This window comes from Mesoplodon bidens (assembly GCF_964165515.1).
Source record: "Mesoplodon bidens genome assembly, chromosome: 1".
Lineage (NCBI taxonomy): Eukaryota > Metazoa > Chordata > Mammalia > Artiodactyla > Ziphiidae > Mesoplodon > Mesoplodon bidens.
The window spans coordinates 38051967-38072773 of NC_138176.1; positions in this window are offsets into that span (position 1 = coordinate 38051967).

Here is a 20807-nt window from a genome sequence, read left to right on the forward strand (position 1 = left end):
CCCTTACCCCAGAAGTAAGGCTGATATCAAGGGGCCCAAGGGGCCCACCAGGAGTCACCTCATCAGCATAAGTGTGACACTAAATTAAAAAGACATTCCTATCACTCAGAAAATTCCAAGGGTTTAGAGGTTACCTCCCAGGAGCCAGGAACAAAGGCCAGACCTCTCTTTGGGAAAGGCTAAGTTCTTCACTACAGTCTTTTCATCTGTTTATGTCTTACAGATATGGCTAACTAAGGCAGTTAACAATGAAAAATAAAATCAGTAGCTACATTGTGTATTAGCTGCCAGGCACTGTCACTCATTTTTGTCTAATTCTCAAAATAACCCTGAAAAGTTGGTGTTATTGGTCCCATATCACCAATGAGAAAATTGAGGCTCAGAAAAGTTGCCCCAAGTTTTAGAAAAGGAAAACAACAGATGTGACCCTGTTGACACAGCATAACCCTTGGGCTATTACATCCATCTTGCCCACACATTCACTCATTCCTTCTACAAACATTTATTTTATGTCTACTATGTACCAGGAACTGTTCTAGGTGCTAGAGATACAGTAAAAAACAAAACAGACAAAAATCACTGCTCACATGGAATAGATAGTCTAATGGGAGAGGGACAGAAAAATAGCCAATAAGTAAGCAAAATATGTAGCATTTGAATGGTAATGTTGCTATGGGAAAAAATAATAGAGCAACAGGTACATCTTGTTTAGACCTTTATTCAAACATATCAATTGTAACAAAACATCTTTGAGACAAATGGGAAATTTGAATATGGACTAGGATTATATGATACTATTACTTTTTGTTAGATTGGTTGGTGGCATGATGTCTGTGTTCTAAAAAACAGGTATTTACCTATTAAAGATGCAGACTGAAGTATTTATGGATAAAATAAGATTGCAATAAGATTGTGAGGAAGGGCCTTTATACTAATATTTCTAATTTTGTGTATGTTTAAAATTTTACATAATACAAAGTTTTAAAAAAAGAAAGGAAGCAATGGATTGGGGGTGGCAGATAGTTCTTGCAACACACCTTATAAGACCTAAGATGTAAGTCAGGGAAGGCCTCACTAAGAAGGTGACACTGGAAGGAAATACTTGAAGGAGGTAAGGGAGAGGGCTAAGTGGATCTGGGGAAAGAACATTCCAGGAAGAAGTAGGAGCTAGTGCAGATCACTGAGGTGGGAGTGTGCCTAGTAGGGCATATTCAAGGAAAAAGGAAGTCCAACTGCAGGGAAGGGATGAGCAATTGATCAAATAGTAGGAGGTGGCATCAGAGAGCTAAAGGTATTGGTGGGGAGGAGAGGAAATGTATGTCCAGGGCCGAACCCAACAAAACATTCATGCCAAACTATGTAAGAATACCTACAAACCAGTAAGAAAAATGCAGGCAACCCAATAGAAAAAGGGACAATAGACTTGATCCTGCATTTCACAGAAAAGGAAAGAGTCAGCACATGAAAAAGTGTTCTACTTTATTAGGCATCAGGGAAATGCAAATTAAAACCACTATGCTACACTTCCACACACCCATGGAAAGATTAAAATTAAAGGGCAGGCAATACTATGTATTAGTATTGGTGGGTGTATAAATTGGTACAAATTGCAGTGTCTTCTAAAACCGAAAATATGCAGCCCTCTTAAGCAATCAATCCCATTCCTAGGTGTATATCCAACAGAAAGCCATGTACATATTCATCAAACACTAGAGAAGGATGTTCAGAGCAGCACTATTCTTAACAGCCAAGAACTGAGAAATACCCAAATGCCCAGTGACAGCAAAATGGATAAAAAGTAGGCTACCTATACAGCATTTAGAATAACAAAGCAAGCAATATAGATGAATCGCACAAAAATAGTGAGCAAAGAAAGCAGACACAAAGGGTTTAATACTGTGTGATTCCAGTTACGTGAAGTTCAAAAACAAGCAAAACTCATCTATGCTGTTAGAAGACAAAATAGTGATTACTGTCATGGAGAAAGTGACTGGAAAGGGGTTTGTGGCAGGGGGAGCTGGTAACATCTTGTTTCTTGACCTGGATGCTGGTTAAGTACGTGAGTTCAATTTGTGAGCAGCCACCAAGTGGCACACATGATTTGTGCACTTTTCTGTATTTATATTATCCGTCAATAAAACATTTTAAAAAAATCATGCAGGGGCATCTTGGTTTCCTTCTCCAAGCTACTGGTGACAACACCCAGATGCTGCTACCCTACCTGCCATCCCAAGCCAAATAAGAGGGACACAGAGCACAGTGGATTGTTGGCTTAAAAAGAGTAGATATATTTTCTCAACTCACAGCTGCAACTTCTACATTTAAAGATGCTGAAACTTTGGCTCATGGAAGAGAGGAATCCACTGCAAAGAAACGGGGCAAAACTATAAACAAGAAATGGAAATATGATGATAGCTATCTTCCCTCAGATGTTAATAAAGGACCTTATTGTGTCTTATGTAATAGAACATTTTGGTATAGAATCGTGATACCAGTTAAGTTGTGGCACCATTTTGAGAGCAATCACTTAGAGTTTAAAGAAAAGATGATTAAATATTTTAAATGTATACATAATAAGCTCTTTAAAAGCCAAAAATTATTACAGCTTTTAAAACTAGAAATGAAAAGGCTGCTGAAGCATCCTACAGGTTTTAATTTCTAACAAGGTAAATACTGATTGCTCCAGCCTACATAAACAAAAAGCTCTTTGGGGTACTCAATTTTAAAAAAAAAAAAATGAGTAAAGGATTCTGGAGACCAAAAAGTGAGAAATCACTGTGGATGATCTCAGTCATGACAGGTCGATTTCTTCTGTTACCTCAAATGGAGCCATTGTTTTTAAATTCCAAGAACTAGATAAATCTCTAGCTGAGCCTAGATTATCAGTCCTTCTAGCTCAGAAAGCTGCTTTTCAGTGACCTGGGAGGATTTGACCAAAGTTAGATTTTCCACTTTGGCACTGTGGGTTTTCTGTTTGTTTTGTTTGTTATTCATTTTTTCCTTTTTTTCTTTATTCATTTTTTGTTCTTGTTTCTTTATTCTTTTATTTCTACTTTTCTCAGTTTCTCTTTATTTTACTTAGTTTCTTCTTTTTAAATTAGTTTGTTGGTATTGAGTAAATGCGACTCCAGTGAGAACACACAGCTGTTTACTCAGAGTCGGCAGAGTGGCCACCGTCACTTGCGTCTGTCGGGGACCCCAGGCAGGCAGGGCGGTGGGAAGCTCCCAGGTGGAAAGGGAAGGCAAGGGGCACGTTGATGGAAGCTGCTGGCCAGCGGCCCCCTCTCCTCCCCGCTCCACTGGGACACCGAGACTGGATCTCTGGAGTTCCCCGGGAGGGGCTCAGGCCCCTAGCAGGGCCCACTTCTACTCTGCCTGCTCCGCCCCACTTTCCCCTCCAAGCAAACCACCAGCGCAGCCTGGCCCGACCTCAGCCCCTGGGCTGCAGAGGTGGGGGTGGGGGTCTCTGGTCTCCTTCCACCGTGCGCCCTGAGCCCTCCCTCCTTCCCCAGAGCTGGTGTTTCTCCACAGGGCGCTGGTCAAGGGGTGGCTATCTTCCTTGCCAGCTCTGTGCCATCCCTCCCCCATGCACCCTGGGACTGGGAGTGTGGAGGGGCTGCAGGGACATTAGGCTCCCCCTGGGGCCCCTGGGTCGTTGGTCTCCCTGGTGACAGGGACACAACATTCCCCGTTCTAGGAGAGCCTTTGTCTGAAAGCACCACTACGCCACCACCCACCATCCTCTTCCCCATCGCTTCCCTGCATTGCACTCATCTGGACCACATCTAGTTCCTCTGCAGTGAGCTGCTCCCACCGGACCCTGTTGCCTCAGCTTTCTGTCTCCCAGCCATCCCTTCCTGACAATGTCGCCTGTCCATGGGCTGGGGGACAGATTGGGCAGAGTGGCTCCCTGCTTGCTAACCCCGCAGCTGGTGTGGAGACGGATGGTTATGGGCGCTGGCCGGTGATGGCGCTGCATCCCTCACTTAGACCAAGGCTCCCCTTCCCCTCCACTCCCTATTCCTGCCCTGTGGAACAGCCTGGATGCTCTGAGGGGTCCAGGAAAACATGGCTTTGCTCCCAAATGGGGTGGGGGCCAGGGGTACCCCAGCAAGTGGCCCCTCCCCTCACAGCATCCCCTCCTGCACTTAGTTTCTCCTAGGGATCAAATGTGTAGTAAAGAGAATGTTTTGAGGGGAAAAACTTTAGTCCTCTATAAAGACTTTTAATCTGAGAGGAATTGGGAGACACTGGAGAGTCTTCACAGAGAACTGACATAAACTGATTTATGCTTTATCAGGAAAGCAAGAGTTTGGCATTTTCATCTCCCATGGGGTGAGGCAACTTCTCCATCCCACTATGGCTAATAAGGTTGGGGAAAGACCAAACATCCAAGGGATTACAGATGCAATACACAAGTGTCCATAAGAGAAAGTATATCAGATGGGAACCAGTGAATGAACTATGATTATAAAATTACCAGACTGATTTCTGTGGCTTTAATTCAGAAGGAAATACAAAAAAAAAATTATAAAAATGTCTTTTGCTTTTAGTAACTGTTTTGGCCTCCTAAAAAAAAAGACCTTAAATTATTAACATTCATTTGGATATTTGTTTGAATATTATTGACAATGTGATAAAATTTTTACTGTAAAATGTTTTTATGATATAGATATATCTGTACACACATATAGATATAGGTATACATATATATATATATATATATATATATATATATATATATATATATAGAGAGAGAGAGAGAGAGAGAGAGAGAGAGAGAGAGAGAGAGAGAGAGAAACACTAGAACCCTGACATATCTTTTAACACCCTCTTTGATCCAGCTATAACTAGAGGTGAATAGAATAAACTCTTGGAATTCCCAAGTATCATTAAAATTAATTACCTTTTGGGTTTCAGTTAGTTTGAGATGAGTTTCCATCACTTGTACCCAAGAGATTCTAGAATAAAAAATGTATGTATTTAAATGTTATTGGTATTTAACATTTGTTGATTCTGTTAGTTTGGACTACAGACATAAATGGACTTACATGAGAGACCTTTAATATCATAAGTAAATGAGTTAATAAAAACGGAAATGATTATAGATGTCTTTTTATAACCCTCATATCTACAGCTATTACAAATTTTATATTTTAAATTTTTCCAAAGTTTTTAAAGTTTTTCCTAATGGGTGTAGGTGGGACACAAGCATGTTTAACAAAAAGAACAAAGAGGTATAATGTGTCTTGAAAAATTATTTTTAAGTTGCAAGCAAGACAGGTTCTATTCACTCCTGGAAAGGAACTTGTTTTGACATAGATTTAACATTAGTGTGTGAAAGAAAGAATAGATTTTTAAAATTAAGCTATTTATAACAATGTGGGAAAAAATGAGTAAAGGAGATTAATTTGTGATTTAAATAAATATAGTAATAGCATAAAATTAAGGCTCATCTACCATCTGATGCCGTTTTATCCTCAATACACACACACATGCATGCGTGCGCGTCAGCGGGCACAGCAAAACAGTTACTCTGCTCTAAGGGTTCTAGGACACTAAAGTTAAATAGTGTATAAAAATGTGTATAAGAATTTTATGAGACACTTCCCACCAATCATCAAAAAATGAACAAGGGCATTTACCTCCACTCCCCTCCTGTAACTCCTAAAATGACAGTAGAGGGAATAATTTACAAGGTCAAACCACAAGGATAAGCAGAAATGGCAGGTAGACAATAGCAATGAAAGTTTGGAAGCAAGAATGCGTGTATGAGTAGTAACTTTTCTGCAAACGTGGGAAGCCAAAACCTAACCAGCAGCAACAGAGTGTGAGCAAGCTCTTCCCTGATGCGGCCCCTCAGAAGCTCTGGACCAGAGGTGTCAGGGACCCTGTGGAGGATCAGATGGGTGAAAACTCAGGGGAGTCAATGTGAGTCTGAACACAGAGTGGCTGGAAGTCCATATCCACTCCACTGATTGAAGACTGGAGGTTTACTCCCTGGAGATGCTCATTCAACAAAGCTCTGGCCTCTAGGCAGTAAGGCTGTGCTGAAAACACGGGAACAAGTGAGAATGGGAACCAAACAGTGAGCCTCTTGTCCACTAGGCTCCCTGAATATTGGGGGTTAATTTAGGGTGCAGCTTTCAGGCTACCTTTACTCTCTTCTTACTGTTTATATGTTTTTGAGTTCTTTACAATGACATGTATGTAGTTAAAATTTAGGAGGTGAATTATTTCCAACCTATAATTCTATATCTAGCCACACTATCAACCAATTATAAGGGCAAATTGAAACCTTGATCTGAAGTGTAAATTTACCTCCCAGATATCACTTAGCAGGAAACTTCTGAAAGCTGCACTCCATCAAAATGATGGAGTAATATGGGGGTGGGGTAGATGTGAGAGCTAAAGAAATAGAGGATCCAATATATGTGAGGAATTAAAGGAATTGTCAGGATGAAGGTAAGGGAGATGCCAGGGCCAAGAGAAGAAGTCCAGATTGGAGCAAGAGAGAGGAAGGCTCCAGGAGCCATGGATGCCATCAGAAGAGCCAACTCATCCACTAGGCACAATAGACACAGTGCCAAGGGCCCATGATACATTTAGGGACTTACAAAAATGTTTTCTTTTTAATTTTTTTAAAATTATGAAAAATTTTAGTAACAGTGAATATATAATAATGAATCCAGCCTAGATTATATTCATTGTTATACCAATGCAGCTGTAAAGTATAATTTTTATTTTTTATGGAGGAAGGGGCTCACAAAGGCAACACTGCCTAGGATCTACAAAAGTCATACTGTGGCCCTGGCCTCCAGGGAAAAAAAGAAATTGGGTAGCTTTATTTGAACAGATAGAATGGTGATTTAGACTTCAGTCAGAATTTGGCAGAATGGACTGGTAATAAGTACACAGAAAAAACTAAGTGAAGAAAAAATAAGACAATACATAGTAAAGGGAAGACAAGTCTATAAGAAAGGAGATGTAATCTTAATATATACTAGATCAGCTATGAACAACACATTGTCAAAATAAGCACTGAAAATTGATATAATACACATTTCTAGATTAGGAAAGGGGGATGTGTCCAACTGTAAGAAAACCAACTCCTCATCTTCTACAGTAGGAAGGAAAGAGAAAAAATAAATGGAAAAATTAAGAAACAGTATTAGACAAATGAACTTATTTACAAAACAGAAATAGACTCACAGATATAGAAACCAAACTTACGGTTACCAAAGGGGAAAGGGGGGTGGGGAGGGAGGGATAAATTAGGAGTTTGGGATTAACAGATACACACTACTATATATATAACAGATAAAAAACAAGGACCTACTATAGAGCACAGGGAACTATATTCAATATCTTGCAATAACCTATAATGGAAAGGAATCTGAAAATGATACACACACACACACACACACACACACACATATATATATATAACTGAATCACTTTGCTGTACACCTGAAACTAACACAACATTGTAAATCAACTATACTATAAAAAATAAATAGTATTAGAGACATGTTATAGAAATGTGAAGCTAAATAATAGAGGAAACAGTTAAAAGAGGTGTAAGTTGTTGCCTTTGGGGAGTGAGAACTGGTGGTGGTGAAGACTAGAACAGGGTGCTGGCTTGCATTATGACTTATATAACATTTTACTTCATGATGGAGAACATATGTTACTTTAATGAAATTAAAATTAAAGGAACTATAAGCATTGCTGAGTGTTAATATACTTGAAGAACTTTCTATTTTTCTAAGTTTTTGTGTCTTAAATTTGTAAAAGTTTAGAAAGTGCAAAAATGACTGAATTGCACGTTAGAACACTTAGAACCCATGAAAGATGTGCTCGTGGGACATTAAAGAGACTGAGTAGACTGTGAGGCCAAAGTGAAATTCTAACATGATGGAGATGAAGAGAAATACTTCAAAAAGAGGAAAATGACTGAAAATGAGGAAAGTGAAAAATGCTGAACCTAATCAAACAGAAGTGCCAGAAACAGCCAATATGTTATAGTCAGTATGGAAGAATATAAAATAGGTTATAAATATGAGCTCCCCATAACAAGACACTGAGGGAAGAGCTAAACAAGAGAATAAATACCATTAATATTTTATGAATGACTATTATGGTCTGTTAAAATGGCATATATTAGGTAGGATATAGTATATCAAAAACCTTGAAGATATTTGAAAATCTATTCCCAGAAAATTACCCTCCCCCCAAAATTCAGAATGTGTCTTTCATGGATTATTTGAAGTCCTTAACTTTCCAACAACAGCATGTTCATATCACAATGCTATGCATTCATCCATGGATGGGTGAGCTGTGTGATTTTGAAAAGGAAATAAGGAAAAAAGATACTCTGAGCCAAAACAAAAGCAAAGAAAATGGTTCTTCTCTCAGACATGAATAAATAGTTATGTATAAAATAATGAGTGTTTAAAGAAGTCCACGCCACTTTACGGAAGTAGGGAAAGAAAATTCTGTAGACCATAGCATATTGAAGAGGAAAAAATCTAGGAAAAGCAGAGAAGAGTTATGATGAAGGTATCAGTGAGCAGTGAGGTATAAGCCAGAAATTTTCAGACCACCCTACCTACAGCACTCAAGGCAATTTGGGGTTTCCCAGGGACTGGAATGAATTTAGAGGCCCAGGAGACCCTCAAATGCCGACCAAAATATTAAAAAGTAGTTTTCTTTAATAACTTTTTAAGCCAGATAGTAAAAGCAAGTTGCTTATGTACCTTCTTTCTCAGGCCACACCCTCATATTTGAGAATCTGAGTACTGGGTAAATAATAGGCTATCATTAATTGTGTGCTAATTGTGGGCCAAGTACACGTATTAGGTCCTTTACTAGTTCAACAAATATTTATTGAATTTCTTCTAGATGCCAGGCACTGGTGCTATAGCTGTGAACAAAACAGACATTATGCCTACTTTCCCAGAGTTTACAGTCTAATAACTTATAGAATTAGAACTTACACAATAACAGGAGGAGCTGAGGAAGGAAAGTCCACACTGAGGAGGGAGAGGAGCAGAGAAAAGCCACTGTTGAGTCCTCCCAACGTAGTCATGTGAGGAGCAACTCAGAACTCGCAGGAAAATCTGGGGAACAGCACATCCAGCGGTAAGAATGGGACACAGACCAGAGCTGGTGAAGAAATCCCATGAAGGCTGTGGCCTCTGCATCTGATGTTGGACTTGGGGTTGCTGTTGGCCAGCAGGGCAGACTGAGAGGAAGAAGCTGGAAGCAAAACAGAGGAGACGGAGAACAAGCTAGAACCCGCTAGCACATCTGCCTACCTCTCACTACAATGAAGCTCCACCTACAGCCACTAACGGCTGCGGCTGCACTTCCACCTCCTAAATCTCGCACAAGTATCTCTCTTGCCAACTCGGACACGGAACCTTAAGGACAATGTAGTTCCGGCTTAGGCCAGTTGACCATACTATACCAGCACTGTTCACCCCTTGTCAAATTGGCATCTTACTCACCTCTTTTAGCCATATTTAACTTCCAATAGCAAAATCTAGCTTTCCCCCAAGAGGATGCAGCTATTCTTGATGCAACCAAAAGCACGCTAAGCCTCTCCCCAGATGAGGATATGAAGTCCCACAGGTTACTTTATCTTTAGGGAATGTCCATTCCTTTTCTAGATAAATCACACTCCCTTTTAATATCCTATGAGATAAGCTGAACTACTGTTAACACATTTTATGTTTAATAGGAGAATGGAGGGTGGAAAAAAAGAAAAAATCGGTATTACATAATTTACAAAGTAGGTACCCAAATAAAGAACCAATTCTTCTCCCGCAATATTTGATTTTTTTCTGAAAGAAGTTCAAATCGTGACTGGCTTTCGAGACAGCGGTTTGGTAACGTACCATCATCCTTAATGGCCGCGATGGGCGCGAGCGTCAGGGCTGCAGGGCTGTCCACAGGCCTCTAGCCTCGCGCCCACGCCCCCAAGGCTGCGCTTGGAGCAGCAGCTCCCGGGGCTGGCGAAGTTGCCAGAGGCCTTGAAGCGCCAGAAGAGACTTTTGCACTACGACCTACAAGTATTATTTTGAGACTTTATCCTAATGAAATTACCATGAATGTGTAGCTAAATATTGGTTTCTAAAGATGGAAATAACCTAAACAACAGTAAGGGGATCGGTTAAATTATGGTACCTCCAAGTGACAAAATCATACATGCAACCATTAAAAATGATTTTTTTAATATTGAATGACATAGAAGGATTTCCATTATTAAGGGGGATTAAAAGCAGATACCTAAATAGTATGCATGGTGTGAGCACGTTTTGTAAAATTATGTAAGCAAAGGAAAATAAGGTTCAAAGCCCCAGAAAGTACCTATATTGAACCTACGTAATAAGAAGCCATTACTAATAAAGAGAATAACATTCAGCCATAATAAAGAAGGAAACCCTGGAATTTTTCAACAACATGGATGGACATTGAGGGCCTTATGTTAAATGAAGTAAGTTAGAGAAAAACAAATAATATGATCTCATATGTGGAATCTAAAGAAAAAACCTCATAGATACAGAGGACAGACTGATAGTTGAGGGGGGCAGGAATATGTGGGTGAAATAGGTGAAGGGCTTCAATAGGTTCAAACTCCCAGTTATAAAATAAATAAGTCCTGGGGATGTAATGTACAGCATGGTGACTATAGTTAATAACACTGTATTGTCTATTTGAAAGTCACTAAGAGAGTAGATCTTAAAGTTACATCACAAGAAAAAGATTTGCAAATATGTGCAGTGAGGGAGGTTAACTACACTTACTGTGATGATCACTTTGCAATATATACATATATTGAATCATTATGTTGTACAGTTGAAACTAATATAACCAATTATATGCCAATTATATCTCAATTAAAATATAATAATAATCTAATTTAATTCAGAAAATGGAATTTACTGTGAGGAAAACAGAAGCAATAAAAGAATAAACAAACTGAGGAAAATATTTGCAAAACATAACAGATAATCTCTTTAATATATCACTAATTCCTTCAAATCAATAAGAAAAGGATTAACAATGCAATAGCAAAATTGAAGACATATATAGAAAAGGAAATAAAACTGATTTTTAAACATTTGACATGTTTGATCTCACTCATAGTAAGAAGCACACAAAATGAAACCAAATCTAAGTATGATTTTTTAAGCTATATGTTTGGCAAAGATCAGAAAGTTTAACACATTGAGTTGGCAAGAGTATAGGAAAACAGACATTCTAATGTACTGTTGGTGGGAGTATAAATTGCTTAAACCTCCATGAAGTGAAATAGGCAAATCAGAATTTCAAATGCATGTGCCTTTATACCCAACAATTTTACTTAAAGGAATTTCTCCCACAATTATATTCAATCATGTGGTAATGACATACATAAGGACATGCATTATAGCATTTCAGCATTTTTCATAATAGGAAACAACTAGAAACAACTTAGGGACTGGTTAAATTATGGCACAGCTATATAGTATAATATTCTGTGATGGTTAAAAATAGTAAGGCACCTCTTCATACAATTACATGGAAATATCTCCAAGATATATTAAGTGAAAAATTCAAGGTGTATAATGGTGTGATAATTGAACACTACCATTTCATAAAAATAAAATTAGAAATGAATGTGCATGTATATGAGTCTAAGTAAGTATGTATACACAAAGGTTGTATACATGTTGACACCCACACAACTGTGTGGTCACAGAGCACATCTGGGAGGGTACAACAGCAACAGAAAACTGATAAACTGCTTCCCTACAGTGTTGAAGTCAGGGTAGACAAGCACCCAAAAGTTAATTCTAGTTCTTTGCCTCAAACTTGCCCCTTCTTTCATTTCTTCCTATTCAAAAAGGTACTACCACTTATGCCATTGATAATGTCAGGAAAGTGGAAATCAGTTTTCTTCCTTCTCTTTCTGTCACCTTCCTTGCATTAAATCAATCATTAAATCCTGCTAATTTTACCTCCAAAACATATCTCAACTTTGTATACTTCTGTGGCAGACGATGTTAGTTGTCTCCATTGTTCATTGTTCCCTTTGTTCTTAGTCATAAAACCCCAGGTTTTCAACTAGACCTGTAGTCTTAGAATAACCATTTTATTTCTCAACACTCCTTGCAACCACATGGGGCCATGTGACTAAGTTCTGTCCAACGATCTGTAACTAAAATGTCATGTGTAATTTCTATAAATACCCTTAAAGGGAGGGGACATAACCTTTTCTTCTCTTCCTCATTCATGTTGACTGTAATTAAAATAACAAGGCTGGAATTAGAGCAGCCATCTTGGACCAGGAGGTAGAGACTACATGTTGGAAAACAAGATGGAAGGATCTAGTCCCCGGCGATTGGGAAGCCACCAGTCTAATTCTAGGCTAACTATGGGCAGAGTTCAATTATGTGAGCAAGAAATAAACATCTTATCTTCCCAAGCTACTATAATACAGAGTTTTCAGTCACAGCTACTCCTAATTTCAAATGATAAAACATCTTTCCATTTCAACCATCAACCACTTGGTCCAAGCCCAGCCCATCTCACCTGAACTATTGCAATAGCATCCTAACTGTTCCTGCCACATCCAACCTCGACCTCTCTCCATTCAATTCTACACACTCCAACCAGAGTATTCCTATAAAAACATATGTATGATTAAATCACTTTTGTTTACAATCCTTTAATGAATTCCTATTCATTTTAGGACAAGTTTAAAATTCTCAAGACAGCCTATTCAATCTCACATTGGTCCCTAAAACTTCAGCCCATCCCTTGATATTTCCCATCCCATAATCTGTGCTACTGTTGCATTCATTGTAAATCTCTCCCCAATCCCTACTGCTTAACTAACTCTTACTAATCTTTCAGGTCACTGACAACTTGAAACTTCCTCAGCAATTATAGTGAGGAGACACTTCCTCATGACATTTTGCACTGTTCTTGATAGTCTTTTTCTCCTTTCCACATACAACATTATTTGTGCAATTTTCCTTTAATGTAGAGGGTTCAAACTGTGTATGGGTCTAAAGTGCCTACAGAAAGGTACATCCCATAGAGCACTTTCTTTTTCATTAAACTTGAAACACTTCAGTCAGTAAATCCTCTTTTTGGTTTGTCACAGGTTCCAACAATTCATGTCATGTCACTGACTTAGGTCCCTCTCCTCTATTATCTAGGCTTTTGAATCTTTGGCCTGTCTCCCCCGCTAAACAAGAAGCTCCATTTGGGTAAGGACGGTGCTTGTCTTCCACATCATTCTATGCCCTCTATCTTAATATGTTTGGGACATATTAAGGCATTATAGAAATCCTTGTCCAATGATTGAAGGCAATGAATGGACCACCCTTGCCACCATTTTTAATATATATTTTTTTCTTTCTTTTGTTTTTTCATATCACATACTATAGGGAGATAAATGTGGGAAGCATCCATTTGGTAATTATTGCATACCAAATTTTGAACAAATTTAGCATTCTGAAATTTAAAAGAAACTTTTCCCTTCTTTTCTACTAGTGGACTAAATAGAAAGTAAAATCATATATTTACACTCTTGAAAGTTTTGAGAAGGACACAAGAACATTTCATCTGGGCCGTTTTAGTTCTGCTCTCAAGGAGTTAGGCACTTGGATGTCAGTGACCCAATTCCACATTGGCTTTTTAAACTCAAGATACTCCGAAATGTGTGTTTCTATAAACAGTCTGTCCTTGCCAATGGCAACACCAAAAATAAATCCAGATCACATTGCTGAAAATCCTTATCACATCAAACATGGTGCTAAACACAAAACAGGAATTTTTGCTTTATATCAATAGTTTTAAAATGAAGATACAGAATAACACATCCTTCTACTGTGTAGATATTTTATTTTTATGTTTTCTATTTCCTCATCCCTTGAAATGGCAAAAGTTTAAGGATTTGTATTTATTTTCTTATTTTTTGAGGTTACAAAAACTAGAGAATCTTCTAAAGCCCTGGGTCTTCTACATTTTGACAGAGAGCATTGGGGGTGAGTTACTTCTAAAAATTATAATTCCAGGTTCTACACCCCTACACATCACTATGCATTTTCATTGCTCTGAAAATTTCTTATACCACCTTAACACACACACACACACACACACACACACACACACACACATTTTGTTAGGTTTTCCTCACTTGGTGAAGACTGTAATCCTGTTAATATCTCTAAGCATTGTAGAGTTATCTAAGCTCTAGATAAAAATACCAGAATCCTTTAAAAAATTTTCCCCTGTACAGGGGAGGGGGGGGGAAGGGAGAGAGAGAGAGAGAGAAATCAGTTTAAACTTATAATGTTCAAAATCAAAATTTTAAATGGAATATAGTTTCTTAAAAGATCTGTATAGAAAATATTTCCATAAGCGAAATAGTAAGAATATTTTCTACCATTAAAACAAAGTAAATCTAGTGATGGTTATGAAAGTCAACCATAAATGGGACAACTGATGTCATGAGTTGTTTTTCCATCAGTGTAATATCTCACCAAGTATGAAAACCAAAACATCAGACCACTAGTTTTGTTCTATGTTTGTACAAATAGCTAAATGATTTGTTGAAACATTATATATTTTTCTATTTCTCTTCCTCTCCCTTCTACTCATACTGTTTTTGATTTGAAGACCAAAAGTAATCATCTTCTGTAATTTCAGCTCTCCATTTAAAAAATTTCTACTGGGCCTTCCTTCAACTCATTGGAAAGACAAATCACATTGTCTAAAAGTTATGGATTGTGTGCTTCTGTAGCTGTTTCTTTTTTGCTGAGAGCAATCTGTCCAACCACCCTCTGTCCTTCAAAAATGAGTTTCCACAAAACCCACAGTTCTCTAAAATACCCTCACAACATTTTTCAGATGATTAAGTTGTTCCATATTTCCATTAGATGTCTCAGAAAATCCAAAATCATTTGAGTCTGTCACTGATGCAATCACTGATAATAATAATAACAGCTAGTATTTATTAAGCACTTAGTCTCCTCCAGGTGATGTGTTAAGTATTTTATATGTGCAGACTCATTTTATCTTCTCAATAACCCACCATTGGCCAAGAATCTTTGGGTTGCAAATGGCAAAAGTCCACCTCAAAAATTTTTAAGAAAAAGAAAATGCATAGGCTTGCGTACCTGGAGGTCTTGGAACATAGTTGGCTAAAGACATAACAGCCTCACTGATATCATCCAAACACTCTTTTCTCTCAGCTCTACTTCCTTCTAAATTGTTTTATTCTCAGGCTGTCTCTATGTTATTTTGAAATGAATGCCATTAGCTCCATGTTTACATCCTATCAACAAAACAACCTGCTGTGAACTGTCTTGTGTCCCTCCCAACTAAATTCATATGTTGAAGCCCCAACCCCCAATGTGACTATACTGGAGATATAACTGCCTTTAGGAGGCAGTTAAGGTTAAATGAGGTTGTAAGTTTGGGGCCCTAATCTGATGGGATTGGTGTCTTTATAAGAGAAGATGAAGACACCGGAGAGTTTGTGCTCTCCACCATGTGGGGACACAGCGAGGAGGCAGCCACCTACAAGCCAGAAAGAATCCTCACCAGAAACCAACCCTGCTAGTATCTTGATCTTGGGAGTTTCAACCTCCAGAACTGTGAGAAATAAATCTCTGTTATTTAAGTCATCCAGTTTATGGTATTTTGCTATGGCAGCCTAGCTGACTAATGCACAGCCCTCGAAGGGTTTCCCCAGCAACCTCAGCAAAAGTCCCAGAATTGATTCCCACTGGTCTTGTTCAGGTCACAGTCCACCACTGAAACAATCACTGCAGTGAGTGTTCTCTTATTACTGCGTCTGGGTCACCTGCTGACACTTCAAGCTCATTCTGTGAGATCAGTCTTGAACTATTTGGATCAAAGTTAAGGGGAGATTATTCTCTATAGGAAACTTATTACCAAAAAAAAAAAAAAAAGCAGAAAGTGATACAAAGAAAAACAAAACAGGAGTAGATCTGCTGTACATACACTACGGAAAAGGTTATTTCCACTTTGTATAAGAGGAAACAGGCTGAGTTTGGTGAAGTTACTTGCTGAAAAATTCAAGTCTGGCACATAGCAGAGCTGGGTGGGACTCAGACTCTCAAGTCTGAACTCTGAGCCACTGTACTCTTCAAGCTTCTTGATGTTGAAGACCTTAGGGAATGATATATAATGCTATTTGAGCCCTCTTCATGGCCACTGCCCTGCTTCCCTTATCACAGGGAAATTTAGCAAGATGCTAAATAAGTAGTATGCCTCTTTCTCTAGAATTTTTATCAAAATGATAAAAACAAAACCCCACAGCCAAAACAAAAACAAGAAATGATAACTTTTCTGGATTGGATCAATGGTCCATTTAGTCCAACAGCATCTTCAGCAATACATTTGGGATGTAATTTGCCCCTGATTACAATTTTAACAAGAACAACATTTCCCAAGCATTTCAGGGTCCTTTAATCATGGCTCTTTTAATGGTGGATGTATCAAAATATTTTTAATTTCTTAGTAATATTTCTCTCAACTCACTGTCCACCACAGGAAGTAGTATCTCCCTTTTTTATCCTAAGCATGTCTCACTTAAGCTCCAAAGGAGGCTGCTCTCTCTTGTGTTCAGGATTTGGTGAGACAGTTTCTACTGACACCCAAATCAGACTGTTGATCTTATAGATTAGCTGGGATTTTACTTCCCGATGCACCTCTCCTCTTTCCAGGTTAGATCTTGAGCAGTTAAGCTCATCCTCATGAGCCATCCTCCCATGACATCTTTTCTGAAAAAATGCACTTAGCATTTGAGATATGGCTCATAATCATTTAAGGAAAAGCATGCTCCAAGACAAGGCACCAATAGAGGCAAAGACTAAGCTATCTCAGTGTCTCTGGTCCAGATCAGCTAGGAACAGAAATCACTGTGCAGTGAGGGAGACAATGGAGAAGCAGGAAAGGGGTTGGTAAGCAGTAGTCAGTTGAAAGAATCTTCATCCATTGGATTTATAATAAAACTAGATTCCACAGCAGAGATGTGAGTCTAGAGTGTTCATGAAAACCCTTCAGGCTATTTACTTATGGGCACTGTCACAGTTTATTACAATCTTGCTGCAAGGGCAAAAGTCTCTAGTAAGGGGGTCAAAAATGCATTCTTTATAGGAAAATGTTACAGGGAAATACAAAAAGAAAAGAATGTTTGCTGAAGATGCTAGATTGTTGAGGGTCAGTCAGCAGGGTGGATAAGTGACAGGTTTCCCAGAACAAGCATTTGTTCCATTAATTTTTACCAGAAAATTACTTAAGCATTTTATTGAGAATGTTCATTTCTTCCCAGAAAGGAGATTGCAAATTATTATGTCATATACAAAGATTCTTTCTTACACCAGGTTTGGGGCAACTTCTCTTTTATAGTAGCCAGCGTGTTTAAAGGTAATGGCCATGGGAATTCATGTGACAGTGTTAAGAATTGGAAGCTGTATAGCAGAGGGGTGTCTGAGTGTGGGTTTTGCAGACAGATGGACCTGGGTGTTCAACCTTAAACCTTAGTTTATTCATATGCAAAATGAAGGTGATAATCACTACTTCATTGAGAAGGGAATATTAATAAAGACTATTTTATTCTTATTTTTTCTCTGACTGTTTATAATAAATCACTTTTATATTGATCACTTTCATAAATATCATTATCATAAAAAATAATATTTATTATTACTATAAAGTCTTCATAGCAACCAGGACCTGTGTTTATATCTACCATGGCCCCTTTCAAGGCCTCAGGGTAACTTTTAAAAATTTAGAAAATTTGGACACCAGAATCTTAGGGAATATTGAACACTGAGTTTTCCACACTACGGGAATCAGGCAAATTCCTAGACCAAATCCAATTCTGAGCAGTTTTCACACACACACAAATTTGTAAGTAGAACTGTCTCCTCCCAATAGCCCATTGCCATGGTAATCCACTAAATAAAATAGGCTCAAAGGAAATATTTTTAATGCTTTCTTGTTCAGAGGCCTTGGTTCAGAGATCTAGTCTTCTAAATGGACCATCAGCAAGTTCCTGTTGCCCTTTGTCAAAAATCCAGAGCAATTCAGGTTTACACATCACATAAGGAAACATACCTTCATCACCTTCTCCACCTTCAAACAAACTTGTGTCTGGGGACTGCAGCAGACCTGAGGTTTTGTGGCCTGCTTGTTCAACAGTGGAGTCCTCTCCAGCATGAAGGAACAAAGGGAATTCATCTAGTCATTTGTCTATTCATTCTGGGAGCTCCCTGAGCAGCCAGGACAGAGGCATGGCAAGCCCCCCGTCAAATACATCAGGCCTCTGTATGATTAGTCATATTGCTCCTTGGCAAAAGCAATGTCCGTATTTTAAGATGTAAATTAAAGAAGCATTTAATGGGAAGGCAAACATTGCATTTTTCAATGCTGGATTAAACCTTTTCTGTTTTACAATCAAGAATGCATTTACATCACCTATCTTGGTAATCATCACACTTTAATGTAATTCCTTGTTTAATCATCTGATGCCCTTACTAGACTGTGAATTGGGGCTTCCAGAGAGAGCTATGTCTACCTTGCTTACTGCTATACATCTGGAGCCCAATACAGAGCCAGTACACTTGATGAGCAAATGTACAGAGGATAGGTGACTGAATAAAAATTTCAGTTGATTACTTGAAATCATGAAAAACAAAATGTACTGGACAATTAAGGAGATGATGATTTTTATCTAGGTTACTGCAACAGGGAGAGTGTTCATTTTGTCAAAGAAAGGGTCTGGGATTTTACAGAGTTGGATAGACAAGGGTGTCATCCTCAAGTCTCAGGAAGAAGGATGGAGACAGGTCTTACCTTGGCATATGTGAGGGCAGTTAGCCATTTCCCAGAACACAAGAATGGGGGGATTTCTCTACCCGTGCTGCTCTCCAGGAACACGGGGCTCAGATAAAGTTCCACATTGTCAAAATAAAGTAGATAAAGCATTTAGCACAAAGTCTAAGAGCACATAGTAGGCCCTTCTAAGTGGCAGCAATTGTTGTATCAAATCAACAGAAGAGTAAAGGGTATCCTTCCTAACACACCATCACTGTTTCCTTATCAGTAGCTGTTCCCACCAGTGCCTGAGGTTCTTGGCTGCTTCTCACTCTAGGCTGCCTGCCAGGCTCCTGGTAATTTCGAGGACCCTCACTGGTTTCCTCCCAACACTTTCACTTATCAGATGAGGCATACTTATCAGTCCATCTCCCTTGGAGGCCTGTTCCTATTCAGCACAATGCCAAACACACGTTTCGCATAGTAAGTGCTCCATAAACACATAAATTAATGCATGATCAAGAGCCTGAGCTTTAGAAAATCTAACGTCATATTTATGATAACAATTGTCCTTGTTTTCCCTCTCAATAATGCACATATTTGGCTGCAGAAGCTTGTGGGTGTATGTCATTAGGCAAAAATTTATCACGACTCTAGAGTCCTCTTCCTGTCACATTTTAGAATCATCCTTTAAAATTTTTTGAATATTCCTGTTCTAAATGCATTACGTTGCACTTGTCCACACTTAAACTCATCTACCACTTTCCTGCCCATTAGCACAGCCTCCTAAGTCTTCCCTGCTCACCAGGGAATTGGTACTCATCAACTTGGTTTTTCCCTATTCAGAATAGTTCAGCAGCATTAGCTGTAGACTTGGAGATTTCACAGTACAAACCCTTCTGCAGATCATTTATAAAGGTATTAAATAAGACTGACTCAAACCAACCCCTGAGGAACCCCACTGTGCTTATCCTTTTCCTTCTAAACAAATGTGCATTACTCCCTACTCAGTTTGCCTCCCGTCTCTAAGCCAGTACTGAATCTGAGGCAAAATACCCTTACCCAATTATGGTGACAACAGTTCCCATTAAACTGTACTTTGGGGTCTCACAAAGCACAGAATATCACCTGAGGGACACAGGCAATTCATAGTTTGCCAATATGACAATATCCTCACCACAGTGCCATTTAAGAACTATTTAACCCAAAGGTTAAATGCTGTCCCCATAGAAATTCAAGCACAACAGATGGCCAGCAGAACTGAGGTGCAATGGAATATTTGAAACCCACATTTCATCAAGAGCATTTATTTAGTAGATGGGGTTTCCAAATCCTGAAGACTTCAGCATGAAGATGTGCCCATTTAGGAATGTTGCTACCTTTGAAATGAGGCTTTGTCAGTTGTTTCACAGAAACCTTGAAGGGCTCTTTGTGAACTTAAAATTCTTAATATCCATGAGCCAAAATTACTCTCTTTGGCTCAGTTTGCACCTATGCTAACTTTAACATCTGTTAACATCAGGCGTCACTAAGAAGGACTCAGAGAGCTCCACCTGTTCAGAGCCTTCTTCTACCCCTACGGCAACAAGAATGCCTCTCTATCATTAAACTTCTCACACTGTAATGCAATTATCTGTTTATATATTTCTCCACTACCAGAACATGAGTTGACTTACAGTGGGGATCACATCATATTCATCTCTATGTCACAGGAGCCTAGCACATAGTAGGTGCCTACCATATATTCCTTGAATGAGTGAATGAATGAACAAATGAATAACCAAACAAGCCACACAGCACTCTTCCCCATCCCCAGCCACTCTACTTGAAACGGGAGCCATGAAATGAGGGCAAGGCTTATTAAGGAAACCAGGCAAGTAGCCAATGTGTTTCACTCCTGCAGAGTGGAAAGAGCACAGGGACCTAGGCAAAAATCCCACTTAGCACATGACTAAATT